Source organism: Sturnira hondurensis, unplaced genomic scaffold (genome assembly GCF_014824575.4).
Source record: "Sturnira hondurensis isolate 20B ecotype Veracruz unplaced genomic scaffold, ASM1482457v3 Scaffold0006413, whole genome shotgun sequence".
Lineage (NCBI taxonomy): Eukaryota > Metazoa > Chordata > Mammalia > Chiroptera > Phyllostomidae > Sturnira > Sturnira hondurensis.
In genome coordinates this window covers 10,511,146-10,527,088 of record NW_028079044.1, presented here as the reverse complement: position 1 = coordinate 10,527,088, position 15,943 = coordinate 10,511,146, and the positions used below count along the sequence as shown (strand labels likewise).

The window sequence follows — 15,943 nt, the reverse complement described above, 5'->3', positions numbered from 1 at the left end:
AGAGAGAGACACAAAATTTAAAGAGAGCCCTAGGATACTCCAAATCTTTGGGAACTGGTAGAGAAAAAGGAGCTGCCAATGAAGTGGAAGGAAAACCAATAGGCTGTGGTGTCCAAGAGAGTGTTTTAAAAAGAATGGATGGAAGTGGTCAGCTGTATTAAATGATGCTGAGAAACTGAAAAAGATGAGAATGAAGACATGACGTTGGATATGGCAAGATGAAGTTTATTAATGACCTTAATAAGAGAGGCATGTCAGCACTGGCTGGTGTAGCTTAGTGGATCGAGCGCGGGCGTGTGAAGCAAGGGGTCACTGGTTCGATTCCCACTCACAGCACATGCCTGGGTTGCAGACCAGGTCCCCAGTAGGGGACATATGAGAGGCAACCACACATTGATGTTTCTCTCCCACTCTTTCTCTTTCCCTTCCCCTCTCTCTAAAACTAAATAAAAATATTTTTAAAAAAGAGAGAGAGGCATGTCAGTGGAATGGTGGGGAGGAAGCTGAAATGAAGGAGGTTGGGAAAGATGGAAACCATGAGTTTTGACAACTCTTCAAAGAATGTTAAAGGAAACAAATGGGGCGATAGCTTGAGGGGGATGTGGAGTTAGTTATATCAGGCTAAGGGCTATCACTGACAACTGCGATGTCAACAGGTTAACGTAATTAAAGTTTATCATTTGAGTTGCAGTCCAGTATGAGTTGAGTGTCTTTCTCCCAAGAATAACCCAGGGACCCAGGTTCCTACAATTTTGCAGCACCAGCATGTAGCCATCAGTCACCTTGGAAAAAGGAGAATGAGTAGAGAATCACGAATGGGAGATTTTTATGGTCTAGTCCTGAGAGTGGAATGCTTTACTTCTGGTCAGAATCTACTTTCCTTATGGCCTCCACAAGGGGGCTGAAAAATATAACTTGAGAAATGTAATTTAGCTGTGTGGCAAGGAAGAAGAGAAAAAATGTATATCAGTGAGCATTAGCAGTCTCAGGCACTGAAGTGTTGTTTATAAAAGGTGCTACTAAGTCATATTTGTATAAAAATGAGGCTTACTCAGTTGTAAATGGACGATGATAGAGAGGAAGAGGTAATGTGTGAGAAAGGGAGAAAGGATGAAATCTAGAGCACAGGTTATGAGGCTGGCTATAGATTGGAATGGGGACACTTCTGTGGTTATAAGAAGGAGGACAGAGCAGTTGCAGAGAACCTGGTGGACCTGATGATATGAAAATTAGGTAATCAGTCAAATTACCCCCCCTTTTTTATAGTGAAGTATGATGTAAAGTTTAACTGAGAGTGGAGGGCAGCAAGGGACCAGAAGGTTTGAGGAAGAAGAGAAACTGAAAACGAAGTCTGGGAGAGTGGAACTTTGTAAGGTATATCTGGCTGTACTGAATATCCACTTGAAATTTGTGGTCACTAATGTTAAATCAGTAAACAGTATTTCTTATATGGTTTTTAACCCAGGGGATATCAGTGGGTAGTTTTATGAAAAACTGGAAAATTTAAATCTGAATGGGAGTATGAGGGAGAGATGCATAATACCTCTCAACCTACACACACTCCTTGAGTAATCTCATCCGTTCTCAGGATTTATCCTTGGTCACATGTTGTGGACCACTCTGCCTGGTTTCAGGAATTGTAACTCTACCCTCTATTGCTAAGGACCTCTGGAATTTGAGCCGCAGGAAACAAAGCTTGTCTCTGGTAGCAAATGCTGCCTCAATTTCCTCTCCCTGCCCCCAAAGCTTGGTCGGAAGTCAATGATGGGTAAGACTCCTCACAGTGGGGGGCGCCCCCCCCCAACCTAAGCCAGACTCAATCACCTGGGAGGCCATCATGGAAGGACTGGGGGGAGGTGCAACAAAGAGCAATAGACTCTCACCTCCCACCCCCCCCAACCCCTGCCAAGCCCAAGTCCCCATGTCCCCTGGGAGAAGTGCTTCCTGGCTCTAATCCCCTTAAGCCTGAATACCTGTTGGGGAGGGGTGCAGCTCCTTGCCCTGCTAGAGTATGTCCTGGGGAAAAATCTCGCATCACAAATACTCCCTGATAAACCTGTAAAATCTGCCCTGCTAAGAGTGCTTTCATTCATATGTTAAGGGTTTGAGCAGGAAACCCTTAAACTCCTCCTGACAGACTCTGACTAAACCTTCAGATCTCTTTGAAATGTTATCTACTGTTTGATCCTTGCTGCACTGTATTCCTTTGTATTACAACCCAATAAAAGCCCCTGGAGGAAGGAGCTCTGAGGCCTTTTTCCCCTGAGAAATTGGCCACTGCTCCTCCCCAAGCAGACCACATCATGTCTCTGTCATGTTTACTCTCATATGTGGCACACGGAGGGATGCGCGAGGAAAGTTGCTCCCACAGTCACAGGACCATATATTCAGCCTACATCTTTCCCTGGGCTTCAGACCTACATATCCAGTTATCTGTTAGATACCTCCCTGGGCAAACTCGTAGGCAACTCAACCTACTCAACATCTCTCCCAAGTTTACTCTTACTCCCATACTCCTTATATCACTATCTACCCATAAATAGGTTAGGAAATTAGGAGTCATCTTTGACTCTCGCTCTCAGCACCCCCACCAACCCTACAACATCCAGTCACCAAATCCTACTGGTTTTACCAATCATATATGAATCCCTTTCTTTTCCATCTTGATCACCACTGTCCTTGTTCAAATCATCATCATATTTCACCTTAACTACTGGAATGGTCTCCTATTTTGCTTGTCTACATGTTTGTCCTCTTTGAAAGCCATTCAAACCTACCCAGACCCTTTGTTGATTGAGTCCTCTGTGTGAATGCACATCAGACCACATCACTCTTGTGCTTTAAAACTAGCCATCAGCCTGAGGAAGGCTGTTGGACATGGCCAACAACTTCCTCTATAATCTGGCCTCTGCCTCTTTCTTCAGCCTCATCTTCTACACTCCATGCCTTGCACTTTACACCTCATTAAACTGCTTCATAGCTTCTTATATACCAGAAGCCACGCTGTTTCTTGTCTCTCTGCCCTTGTTCATGCTTTCCACTCTGCCTAGAATGCTTCTCCCCAGAGATATGCTGCTTAAGGATTGAAAGACTCGGTATTGCTAAAATATTAGTTCTCCCTAAATTAATCTGTAGATTTAATGAATCCCAGTTGAAACCCCAGTATATTGTTTGTTGGAATTGACAAGGTAGAAATGCTATAGAAATGCTAAGGAGATCTTCAGAGTTCTGGCCAAGATGGAGGCATAGGTAGAAACCCTTCGCTTCCGCACACAACCGAAAGAAAGACAATGACCAATCTAAAATCAATAAACAACCAGAAGCACCAGAAAATCAAGCTGCATGGAACTCTGACAACCAAGGAATTAAGGAAAAAATCAACCAGAACAACCAGACTGGTAAGGTGGACTGCACAGGCCAACTCAGAAAAACCGTGGTGAGGTGGCTGAGGGGCAGGGCTGACTGCTGAGCTCAGTGGAGCTGCACGGGAGGGACTGACTTAAGGGGAAAACTGAGACTCAGAGCTGACACTGGGGTTGCCACGGTGGGAGATACTTCCAGTCTGGCTCTGTTAGAAAGTGCACTGGAGATGAGCTGGTGGGCTGCATTGTTCCCTCTCTGGCCCCTCCCCCACAGGCAGTGCAGCAAAGAAGGTTGCCCTGCCTGGGTAAATACCTAAGGCCCCACCTCTTGCAACTTATCAGGTGCACCAAGACAAAGAGATATGGCCCAAATGAAAGAACAGAGCATAACCTCAGAACTAAGCGATTGAGGAGATTACCACTCTATCTGATGGGGAATTGAAAGCTCTGGTAATCAAATGCTCACAGATCTGATTGATCTTGGTCGAAAATGAAAGAACAAATGAAAGATACCCAAAATGAAATAAAGCAAAATATGTAGGGAACCAACAGTGACAAGAAAGAAACCAGGAGTCAAAGCAATGATTTGGAACAAAAGAAAGAAACATCCAACTGGATCAGAACAAAGAAACAAGAATCCAAAAAAATGAAGAGAGGCTGAGGACTCTCTGGGACAACCTGAAATGTTCCAATATCTAAATTATAGGGGTGCCAGAAGGAGAAGAGCAACAGCAAGAAATTGAAAACTTATTTGAACAAATAATAAAGGAGAACTTCCCCAATCTGGCAAAGGAAATAGACTTCCAGGAAGTCTAAGAAGCTTAGAGAGTCCCAAAGAAATTGGGCCCAGAGAGGAACACACCAAGGCACATTATAATTACATTACCCAGGATTAAAGACAAAGAGAAATTCCTAAAAGCAGCAAGAGGTAAGGAGACAGTTACCCACAAAGGAGTTCCCATAAGACTATCAGCTGATTTCTCAAAAGAAACCTTACAGGCAAGAAGGGGCTGGAAAGAAGTATTCCAAGTCATGAAAGGCAAGGACCTACAGCCAAGATTGCTTTGTCCAGCAAAGCTTTCATTTAGAATGGAAGGGCAGATAAAGTGTTTCCCAGGTAAGGTAAAGTTAAAGGAGTTCATCATCACCAAGCCCTTATTATATGAAATGTTAAAGGGACTTATCTAAGAAAAAGAGGATTGAAATTATGAACGATAAAATGACAACAAACTCACAACTATTAACAAATGAACCTGAAGGAAAAGAAAAACAATGAAAACAAAAACTAAGCAAACAACCAGAACAGGAACAGAATCAGAGAAATGGACATCACACAGAGGGAGTTCAGTGGGGAAAAGGAAGGGAGGAACGGGGGGAAAGGTAAAGGGAAGAAGAAGCATAATTAGTAGGCATAAAATGGGGAAAGATAAAAAATGGTATGGGAAACAAGGTTCTCAAACAACTTATATGTACAACCCATGGACATGAACTAAGTTCTGGGGGAATGCTGGAGGGTTGAGGGGGCAGGGTGGAGGGGGGGAAGAGGGGGAGAAATTGGGAAAACTGTAATAGTATAATCAATAAAAAATACTTAAGCCCTGGCTGGTGTGGCTCAGTGGACTGAGCACAGGCCTGCGAACCACAGAATCGTGGTTCGATTCCCAGTCAGGGCACATGTCTGGGTTGCGGGCCAGTTCCCAGCGGGGGACACACGAGAAGCAACCATACATTGATATTTCTCTCCCTTTCTCCTTCCCGTTCCTTCTAAAGATAAATAAATAAAATCTTTTAAAAAATACTTAAAAAAATAAAGTGCATGATTCAGCCCTGGCTGGTGTAGCTCAGTGGACTGAGAGACGGCCTGCGAACCAAAGGGTCGCTTGTTTGATACCCAGTCGGGGCTCATGCCTGGGTTGCAGGCCAATTGTTGTATCTCTCATACATTGATGTTTCTCTCTCTTTCTCTTTCCCCTCTCTCTATGAATAAATAAATAAAGTCTTAAAAAAGAAAAAAAGAAATGCTAAGGTCCTAGAATACCAAACCAATATTAGAGAATAAAGCTGGAGAATGTATATTACCAGATATCCAAATTATTTGAAAAGTACAGAAATTACAGTAGTGTGATATTGGCACAAATTTAGACAAATAGAACAAGGGGCTGAATGAGAAACCCCAGAATCAGACTGTTGTTCATAGCAGTCACTTGTTTATAACAGTCTACACTTCAGTTCCCTGGGGGAAAAGAAAGTCTTTTCATTAATGGGTATTGGGACAAATTTGTCATCAATATGGAAAATAATGAAACTTGACTTTAACCTTATACCACACCCAAAATGTTATTTAAAATAGACCATAGACATAAATGTTAAAAGTAAAATAATAAAACTTTTAGGAGAAAGCAAACCTTCATAAACTTGGGATAGCCAAAGACTTCTTCAACATTACATAAACAGCAAAAACAAAAGATAGATAAATTAGACTTCATTAAAATTAACTTAAAAATGCCACTAAGAAAATGAAAAGGTAAGCCACATACTGAAAGAAGATACACGTAATACATAACATCTATTCAAGAAGCCAGTAGCATCCATAAAGCTAGATCAGTTCTAGAGAGGATCTAGCTCAGCTTTTGGTTTTTTTGAAAGAATTTTATTTACTTATTTTTAGAGTGAAGGGGAGGGAAAGAAACATAGATGTGAGAAAGAAACATTGATCAGTTGCATCTCCTATGCCCCCCAACCTGGGAACGAACTGGTAACCCAGGTATGTGCCCTGACTGGGAATCAAACCGGCAACCTTTTACTTTGTGGGATGATGCCCAACCAACCAAGACACAAGTCAGAGCTGCCTTAGCTTTTAAGCCAAAGCCATATGATGCCTTGCAAGCACCTAGCCAATTACGAGCACAATGGTAGTACAAGGGCTTGCTATCTCTGGCCAGTGTGGGACTTTTCAATGGGCAGTATTTGTGTCAGAGCTCCCTACTGGGCTGGCTGAGACTCTCAGAGATGCATCCTATCTGACTCTGTTCCTATTCAATTCTCCTTCTTTCCCCCTTTCTTTTCACACCTGTCAGACCTGCATCTGAAGACTTTCCCTCTTTTTCTCTTTTATTTTTCATAGGTGTTATTCCCAATAAATCTCTTGCATTGCTCACTGCATATTAGTGTCTGCTTCCCACAGGACCCTATTGGTACTCATATCCATTCTACAAATCAGTAGGAATTCAAAATAGATAATCCAATGTTTTAAGTGAGTGAAAGACTTCAACAACCACTTTACAGAGGAGGACAGCCAGATGACTAATAAGCATGTAAAATGGTGCTCAGCATCACTAGTTATCAGGGAAATGTGTATAAAAAGCACAGTGAAATATTGCTACACCTTCATCAGAATGGCTGTAGTTAAAAGGATCATTCCAAGAATTGGTGAGGTTGTGGAACAGATTTTTTGTGGGAGTATGAATGGGTACAACAACCTTGGAAAACTGGCAGTATCAACTAAGCCTAAAATATAAATATCCTATGATCCAGCAGTACAGATGCTCCTCCGCTTACAATGGGTTTATGTCCCAATAAATCCACTTTAATTTGAAAATGCATTTAATACATCTAACCTTGCAGTCCAGCTTGAGTGTGCACCACATGGCAGTGAGGAGGTGTCCTCCACCATTCCACCTTCTGCTGCCTTCTCCCGGCTGTGCTGCTGGAGCCAGGGTGCGCCTTCAGGCTACGCGGTGCCTCTGTGCTCCTGGCTGCCTCCACAAACCCCACCCCCATGCCTGCCGTGGGCACACACCCATGACGAACGAAGATGAGAAGTCCTTCAACCAGACCCTAGCTGAGTGGAAGCTCTTCATCTACAACGCAACCACCAGAAGAGTTCCTGGGACTCACTGCCAAGAGCTTGGTGAGGTTCGATCTTGCTCTTCTACCTAGTCTTTTATGGGTTTCTTGCTGCACTCTTCATACTCATATTGTGGGCTATGCTTCAGTCTCTGAATGAGGAAGTTCCAAAATATCGTGACCAGATTTCCAGTCTAGGACTTACCATTTTTCCAATATCAGTGTCGGTATTGGAATATTCATTCAGTGTGCCTGATCCAGAGTCCAGTAAAAGGTACTTTGAAGACCTTAATAAGTTTCAAAAGCATGTGCTTTAGAAAAACAGAAGACTCTCACAACCTGTCCTGATGGAGGGAGTACTCTTTGAACAGAAGCGTCCAGTTTTTGTTGCGTGTTAGTTTCCTCTTACCTCAAGCATGCAGTGGTGTGGATGATCCTGTCTTTTGCTATTCCACTGGACACCCTTGTATTCTTTTGAAAATTNACTTTGAAGACCTTAATAAGTTTCAAAAGCATGTGCTTTAGAAAAACAGAAGACTCTCACAACCTGTCCTGATGGAGGGAGTACTCTTTGAACAGAAGCGTCCAGTTTTTGTTGCGTGTTAGTTTCCTCTTACCTCAAGCATGCAGTGGTGTGGATGATCCTGTCTTTTGCTATTCCGCTGGACACCCTTGTATTCTTTTGAAAATTTGCTATTCCGCTGGACACCCTTGTATTCTTTTGAAAATGAACAGTATAATAGGATTAAAGCCTCAAGGAGAACCAGGGATAGAACACTCTAGTATCCCTAAGGGTGAAAACAACTCTATCAGCTTATCCTCCCAAAGGGAAATACACACTTAAAATATTTTCCATACTATCAGAAAAACTGCTAGTGAACTATTTACAGCCAATAGTTGGTTCAGCTCTGTGCTATGTGGCGATAGTAACAGTGAAGTGCAAGATTGTTGAATCACCCAGCCTGAAAAACTATGATGGTAACATGTTTTTAGGATGAGTTGTATTCAGACTCACAATGCATGCATAGTAGGAGTTAGAATGTGTCCACAGGGTAATTGTTGTGTTTTCTTCTTCATTTGGTATCAGCTGCACCTGACATTCTAGAGTGATGAGACCACCTGAGAGAAAGGTGGGGTGGTACATGACACCAGGGTAACATTATAATATGCATCCCGACCATAGTGCTCAATGTCCTCTGAAGTAACTGCCCATTGCCTCTGCTGCATTTTGGAACCATTTTACAGTCGACAAATGGGGACTGTGAACGGCTGATTCTGAACATGGGGGTCTTGTCCTATTTTTAGGTATTTTAATTGCCAAGTATCTAAAGCTTAATGGGTGTGCTATAGAAATATTTTATAGATTTAATACTGATTAACTGTCATATTTTGATACCAGCTAGGTTTTAGGGATAAAATGATACCTGACTAACATGAAGTGACTTTACAGCTGCAAAAAAAATGTGGTGTGTGGAGAAGTTCTGTATGCGAAGAGGAAAAAAGAAAATACAAGTTGATTTGAAAGGTTGTCATGGGTTTTTTGTAAAGTTATCTTTTACATGCTGAATTATTGTGTGGATCTTTTTGATTATGAATGCAAACTATTGTAAAACATGAAAAAGTAGTAATGGGACTAAATCTCTTATTTTAAAAGTATTTTTAAAAAAGTATTTTAGACCATAGATTAAACAACAGTTTTGGGTTACCCAGTATGAATAGGCACCTAAATTTTTTAATGAAATTAAATTCCTAAGATTTAAAATTTATAATAGTTTGTGAAATATCTTGTTACTGCTTTTATTTAGCAGACTGTGGACTCTATTAAAAATATAAATTGTGAGGCCCTGGCTGGTGTAGCTCAGTGGATTGAGCGCGGGCCTGCGAACCAGAGGATCACGGTTCGATTCCCAGTCAGGGCACATGCCTGGGTTGCAGGCTGGTTCCCTGCAGGCCAACTCCCAGCAGGGTACACACGAAAGGCAACCATACATTGATGTTTCTCTCCCTCTCCTTCCCCTCTAAAGATAAATAAATAAATAAAATCTTTAAAAAAAAAATATATATATATACATAAATTGTGAACTATAAAAAAATCTAACCCACTGAACATCATAGTGACCTAATATACATTGAGTGTTATTGTCAGAGCGCTCATATTAGCCCATAGGTGGGCAAAACCATCTCACCGTCACTGCCCAGCATCACAAAAGGATGTCATACTGCATATTGCCAACCAAGGCAAAGATCAAAATTCAGAGAACAGTTTCTACCACATTTACACTGCTTTTTCACCATTTTAATGCTGAAAAATCAGAAAGTGAATCATCATAAGTCAGGGACTGCCTGTACTACCCTTAGGTATGTACCAAACAGAAATATATTCTTATATCCACCAAGAGATGGACAAGAGTGTTCAAGGCACACTTTATTCATATTACTCAATGGTAAGAAAACAACTCAGTTGTTCATCAACAGCAGAATAGGTAAATAAACCCGTAAGTTCATACTAGATTTCTCCCCAATTATTAAAAAGAATGTACTATTGCCACATAACAATAGGGATAAATTTTATAAGCATAAATGGAAAAGCCATACACAAAAGAGTATATACTATATAAATCCATTTATAGCAAGTTCGAAAAACAGATAAAACTAATTGTGATGGAGGGCAGAAGGTTGTGTATCTTTGCGGGTGGGTATTGATGAGAAGTGGCCCAAAGGAGACTTCTCAGTTGCTAGAAACATTTTATATCTTGATCTGGGTTGAGGGTGGGTGACAAAAGACTTTCTCCTCAACCAAACTCTACTCAGGCTCCTCTGAGCCGCCTCTCAACTAGGCCTCCACCTTGGCCTATACCACCTGCAGATTTAGCATGTTTTATTTTGCCCTCCACACTAACAGACTGGAATAACTACTAGCTAAAGTTCCTAACAGCTGTAGGCCACATCCCTAAGATGACAACTTTAGCTCCCTTAGATTGTTGCTTGGGAAAGCTCCAGGCCGCCAAAAGAATTTACTGTTTATTCCAGCCAACACCTAAAGGCAAGACCCCTGTTTCACAGTCTGTGTGGGAGGCTAGGAGCTGAACTTCAAGAAATGCCAGTTAACAAATGCAGGTGGCCTAATGGCGGTAACTGAGGGCTCCTTTCTACTTTTTGTAAATTTCCTTTCCCTGGCTGCTCGTTCCCTGTTCTCTCCTCCCTCGAAAACTCTGGGTCACCCCTGCACAAACTGAAGTTGTGTTCAGTTCACACTGTGCTCTCTTCCCTATTTCAATAGTTACTGAGTAGAGCCCATCTCTACTACTTTAACTAATGTCCGACTTTATTTTTGACATGTGTTACATATACTGCATATTTAAAAAATTGAACTATACTGGTGTATAAAGACTTGTACATTTTATATATGTTATGACTCAATTTAAAAAATATTTGAAAAGAGCCCTGGCCAGCTGGCTCAGTTGATTGGAGTGTCCCGTGCACCAAAAAGTTGCAGGTCCATACCTAGGTTGCAGGTTGGATCCCTGGTTGAGGTACAAACAAGAAGCAACCAATTGGTGTCTTTCTTATGTGTCAATGTTTCTCTCCCTCTCTCTCTTAAATCAGTAAACATATCCTTGGGTGAGGATATATATATATATGTGTGTGTGTGTGTGTGTGTGTGTGTATACACATATACATATATATACACATACATACATATACATACTTGAAAAGACCTTTGATTAACTGTCTCCCTGAGGACCACACAACTGCATAGCCTTACTTACCTTGAGACCCTGCTCACCAACTCCCTTCTCTCCACAGCCTAATACACACTTCTTCACTTGGTTTATCTCTACTCATTTTTCAAGACTCAACTAACAGGAAGGCTTTATAGATTCTCCTGGCCCACAGGTGGCAAACACAAGGCCCGCAGGCTGAATCCAGCCCTCTACCTTGTTTTATCCAGCCAGGCACCTTGTTTCTACCTGGCAGCGGCACCAAGCTCTCACTTAACTGTTAAGGAGTAATTACATTTATACAGTCAAAATTACATTTGGCCCTTTGAAGGCAACCATGAGGCTGGTGTGGCCCCCAGTGAAAATGAGTTTGACACCCCTGACCTAGCCGAATAGGCTGTTGCTTCTCTGTTGTTGGTTAGCAACTTGCACAGTTCCCCCCGGCCCCCGCCCTGGAAGTAAAATTCAAAACTAGTCCCTGTACACAGAGGGCAAGGAGAGACTTAAGAAAGAGGCAGACTGCTCCAGATTGGTAGGTGGCAGGTGTAGTAAGTGAGAGAATTTACAGGGTTTGTTTTGGGCAGCCACAAGACAAGTAGATCTCTGCACCCACCCGTCAAGAATACTGAAGCATTCTTTGAGAATAGCTGCAACACTCAGAGAAGGAAGTGATACTTAAGGAGGGTGGGTAGCATCTGGGTAAGTAGAAAGAAAGAAAACCTGAGTGTGGGAAAGAGTGGGGCAGTTGAAGCAGAGGATGTGTGAGGCAGAAAGTGCTAGGTGACTCTTTTTTTTTTTTTCTGTATTAATTATGGCTTGATAAATAGTTGCTCGACTGCACTGTATCTCCCCTCTTCCCTTGAGTAGAGATATGCGCCCACCCATTCCTAGGCACAGACGTTACAGACAATGAGCCTGCTTTTATTTGCTTACCCCAGGGCTAAAAAGGTGTCCCGTGATGCCTGTTTCACTGAATTTTTGAGGACTGTGTCCTGGAGGTTATGATTGAGAAACAAGATGGAAGGAACCTGTGTGATGGCATGGAACATCCTGGAACTCAGGGAATTACACTGCATGTAGTTCTCTTTGATATAGCATCGTATTAACTAATATGAGTATACACTAGAAAATAGAAAAGAACTAAAATCTGTTAGTGGATGGGTGAGGATGCTTGGAGGAGTAGTTTGGTTTCTTCTCATAGGCAATGGAGAAATATAAAGAGTGCTGTGATGGAGGCAAATGTTTCCAGAAAATCAGATTAGTAGCATAAAAAGCCTCCATTAAGAGATTATTGCAGTGAAACAGATGTGAGCCTGAAACAGACCCAGATATTGAACATGGAAGTGAGGAGGAAGGGAAACAAGATATATTGTAAAGAGAAGTTAAAGGCCTTGGTGACCAACTGGATATAGAGAATTAAGGAGAACCACGACTCAGAAAAAGGTCCCAGATAGAAATCTGGGTGAGAAATCTAATTTTGAAAACTGCTGACACAGCAGGAATTGCTGCCAGGAAAACGGAAAGATATGGATTAAATTTTAAAATCCATGATCAGTTTGGGGTGTGACAGCACACCCAGATCCCACCATCATCAGTTTTGCCTGTTCTCCTTCCCATCCAACACCTGTCCCTGTGCCACTGCTTTTAAAGCACATTGAGGGGAAAGGGACAGTCCCTCATGTAAGAACTGTAGCTCTGAGGAAACCTGCCCTACTCACCTATTTTCATTTAAGGAACTGAAACATTAGGTTTGTGAACACCCAGAGAAATGAAATCTTAGTACATGAAAACTCTAAAAAGCGGTCATCAACCATTAATTCTTAAAATGCCTCTTTCTTTCTGATCTTTATGTTTGTTTATTGTGTGAAGTCCTATAGTATGACATATGCTAGTTTTGTGTGTGCAGCACTGCCTGGAAGTATGACACAGTGCACCGACTTGGTTTCTGTAACAGTAATAGCTGACATTTCACACACATGAGATCCAATAATTACTAATACAGATTTAGAATTAGCATTTTTTAGAACTGGTAGTAAAGTCATCATAACCTAAAGTCATATGATGTTTCTGATATGCCTCAACAGAGAATAGTCAGTTTAAAGGAACCCTATGGATCATTTAGTCCACTCTTTCATTTTACTTGTGAAGAAATGCAGGCACAGACAGTTTAAGTACTTTGCCTATATTCCTGCAGCTACTTAGCTGCTGAGCTGGAACTTGAAACTAGATGTCCAAACCCTTAGTTCTCTTTTTCCCCCAAACCACATTACTTTTCCAAATATGACCTAAGACGTAGAGCAGAATAGAAATATTTGTTAGCTAACTAACAGCCATAATCAAACTGATAAAAATGCTAGTATCTGGAGTGCTTAGCATTCACAGGCTCTATGTCTTTTGAGGTCTTTCCTCGAAAATCCTCAATTCAACATCTCTGTGGTAAAAGTAAAGATCAATTCTTCAACTTTTTTTTTATTAAAGACACTGACTGTATCTTATTCATAATTTTCCCCTATAATACTTAATATACTGTCCTGAGTATTGTAGGTACTTTGTAAGCACCTAAGGGAATATAAATTGGTGTACATTGAATCACTCTGGTATTGATATGAGGGACAATACATGACCACTGGGCAGTCGATGCTACTACTATTGAAAAAAGAAGCATAAGTTTTAACACCTCCCTCTCTGTCCAAAGAGGTAGGAACTATGCCTGTAGTTCCTACATATAATTATATTCAAACAAATACCAAAACCATGAATTTAATAGCATAAAAGAAAGCTGAGGCAACCCACTAACAAGTTCTTTAATAATATTCAAAATCCTAAATTTTTTTGCTAAAATTTTTATTTTAAAGTCATAACGTCAAAATATACATATAAAGAAAGATTGGAGAAAAGCAGAAAAAATGACCTATAATTCTGCCTCACTAATACAAATGTCACCTATGCAGATGTATAGATGTGTGGATGTGTCCCCTTCTGGAGCTTTTACATATGCAGATTTGATTTATTTCTTCTGCTATTCTTGATCATGGTAAAAAAACTGATGCAGAGCCCTGACTGGTGTGGCTCAGTTGGTTGGGTGTCCTTGCACAAAGAGGAGGGTTGCCAGTTGCATTTCTGGTCAGGGCATGTGCTTACACTGCAGGTCCGGTCCCTGGCTGGGGTGGATGCGAAAGGCAACCAATTGATGTTTTTCTCTTACACAGATGTTTCTCTGCCTCTCATTCTCCCTCCCCTCCCCTCTCTAAAAATAAATAAATAAAATCTCCTAAAATATTAATGCAGAAAAAATGAGACTCAATTAAAATGACATCATCCCCATTCCAGTATAAAAAAAATATCCAAGCCCTGGCCGGTGTAGCTCAATGGATTGAGCGCGGGCCTATGAGCCAGAGGATCACAGTTCGATTCCCAGCCAGGGCACATGCCTGGGTTGCAGGCCAGTTCCCAGCAGGGGACCCACGAGAGGCAACCATACGCTGATATTTCTCTCCCTCTCTCCTTCCCTTCCCCTCTAAAGATAAATAAATAAAAAATCTTAAAAAAAAATAAAAATTAAAAAATATCCAAGAACATGGGTTTGTAGTATATCCTCATATCACTTTTATCAAATGTTTTATATAGCTGCAACCATGAATACTATACATATATAAAATGTGGTAGCCTTTTTTTTTTTCACTTGGTATTATGCTATTCACATTTTCCCATGTTGCTACTTAGTTTTTGTGCTAAGCTCTTTAAGGAAGGAAGTTGGCTAGAGAACGGATGCCCTGGGAAACTGGGAACAGTTCCAAGATTTGTAGGTCTTCATAAAGCTTAACAACAGATAGTGATAACATGATCAATAAAATACAATTAAAAAAATAAACTAAAAAACAGATTGTGTATAACCGTGGTGTGAGAAGGTGGGAAGACTGGGGAATTATGAGCAGAAGGTTGTGCTTCCTAAATTACTGCATAAAAAAGAAAAGCTTATTTTATCAACAACTGAGATTGAGGACAAGCACAACTTTTATTTAATAATCCAACTTAAATGTTTCATCTAATATTTACAGAAAGCTATCAAAAACTCTAATGAAGTTTAAAATATATTAAACCTAATATTAGGTATTCCACATTTTCACTTTCATAGTAAATATACGCACATTTATTTTATTTAGTGCTTATTAAAAGTGATAGACTAATATTACAAATCATAAAATTATACTTTCATATTACTGAGTATATTTTTACATTTTTTTTTGCCTCAGACTTTTGATATGATCTTAGTGACATCACTTCTCTAAGTGGTTATAAGTGAAACTTAAACTTAAGAAATGTTAAATTAGTCAGTGATTAAATACTTGCCGCATGCCAAGCACCGTGTTAGGCACTAGCAATACAAAGGTAAAATTATATCCCGCTTCAAGGACCTTACAGGATCTGCCATTCTAATAAAAGGTAGTTAGTGCTGAAACAGTAAAGAGAGGATAAATGTGTCATGGAATCTTCCCTCCTGCTTTGCAGGGCCCAGAAGACCTTCCCTTCTGTTCAACACTGTATCGCACTTTGTTACCTAGGCTGCAAAAAGGACTGCTTGTGCCCAAAGTGTCCCCAGAATCTGTCACGAATACAGTTTCTTTATCTTTTGGCTCTAACCCCCTTTTCTGCCATCATCAGACTGATGACAGCAACAGATGGCCGTCTCGCGTCCGCGTCTGTCGTTGCTTTCACATCTGTCTCTTGAATCCCCTCACACCTGAACTCTTTCATACTTCTGCAGCCACAAAACAAATTTTACATGTTGGAGGAAGTGGACAGTGAAAGCGGCATCTAATTCCATTTTTAGCATTTGAGCTCCAGTGAGAATACCCTGATGATTCGTCAGAGAAATTGTATCCTCTCAGTAATGTGGAAGATGGATTGGGGAAAGTGCAAGAATGGAAGCAGTGACTTGTAAGGAAAATAATTGTAATGATGGAGAGGAGAGAAGGTACATGCTTGAATTAAGCCAGTGGCTTTGGGGAATTG

At 40.9% G+C, this 15,943-nt stretch overlaps 1 long non-coding RNA gene and 1 pseudogene across 1 annotated transcript in view; both read left to right on the top strand.

Annotated features, from left to right (window-relative positions):
- Nucleotides 1-15,943, top strand: part of LOC118988404 (uncharacterized) — an 80,873-nt gene that overhangs the window by 1,694 nt on the left and 63,236 nt on the right. The gene's annotated exons all lie outside the window — the stretch shown is intronic.
- Nucleotides 6,049-8,726, top strand: LOC118988403 (sodium/potassium-transporting ATPase subunit beta-3-like; annotated as a pseudogene).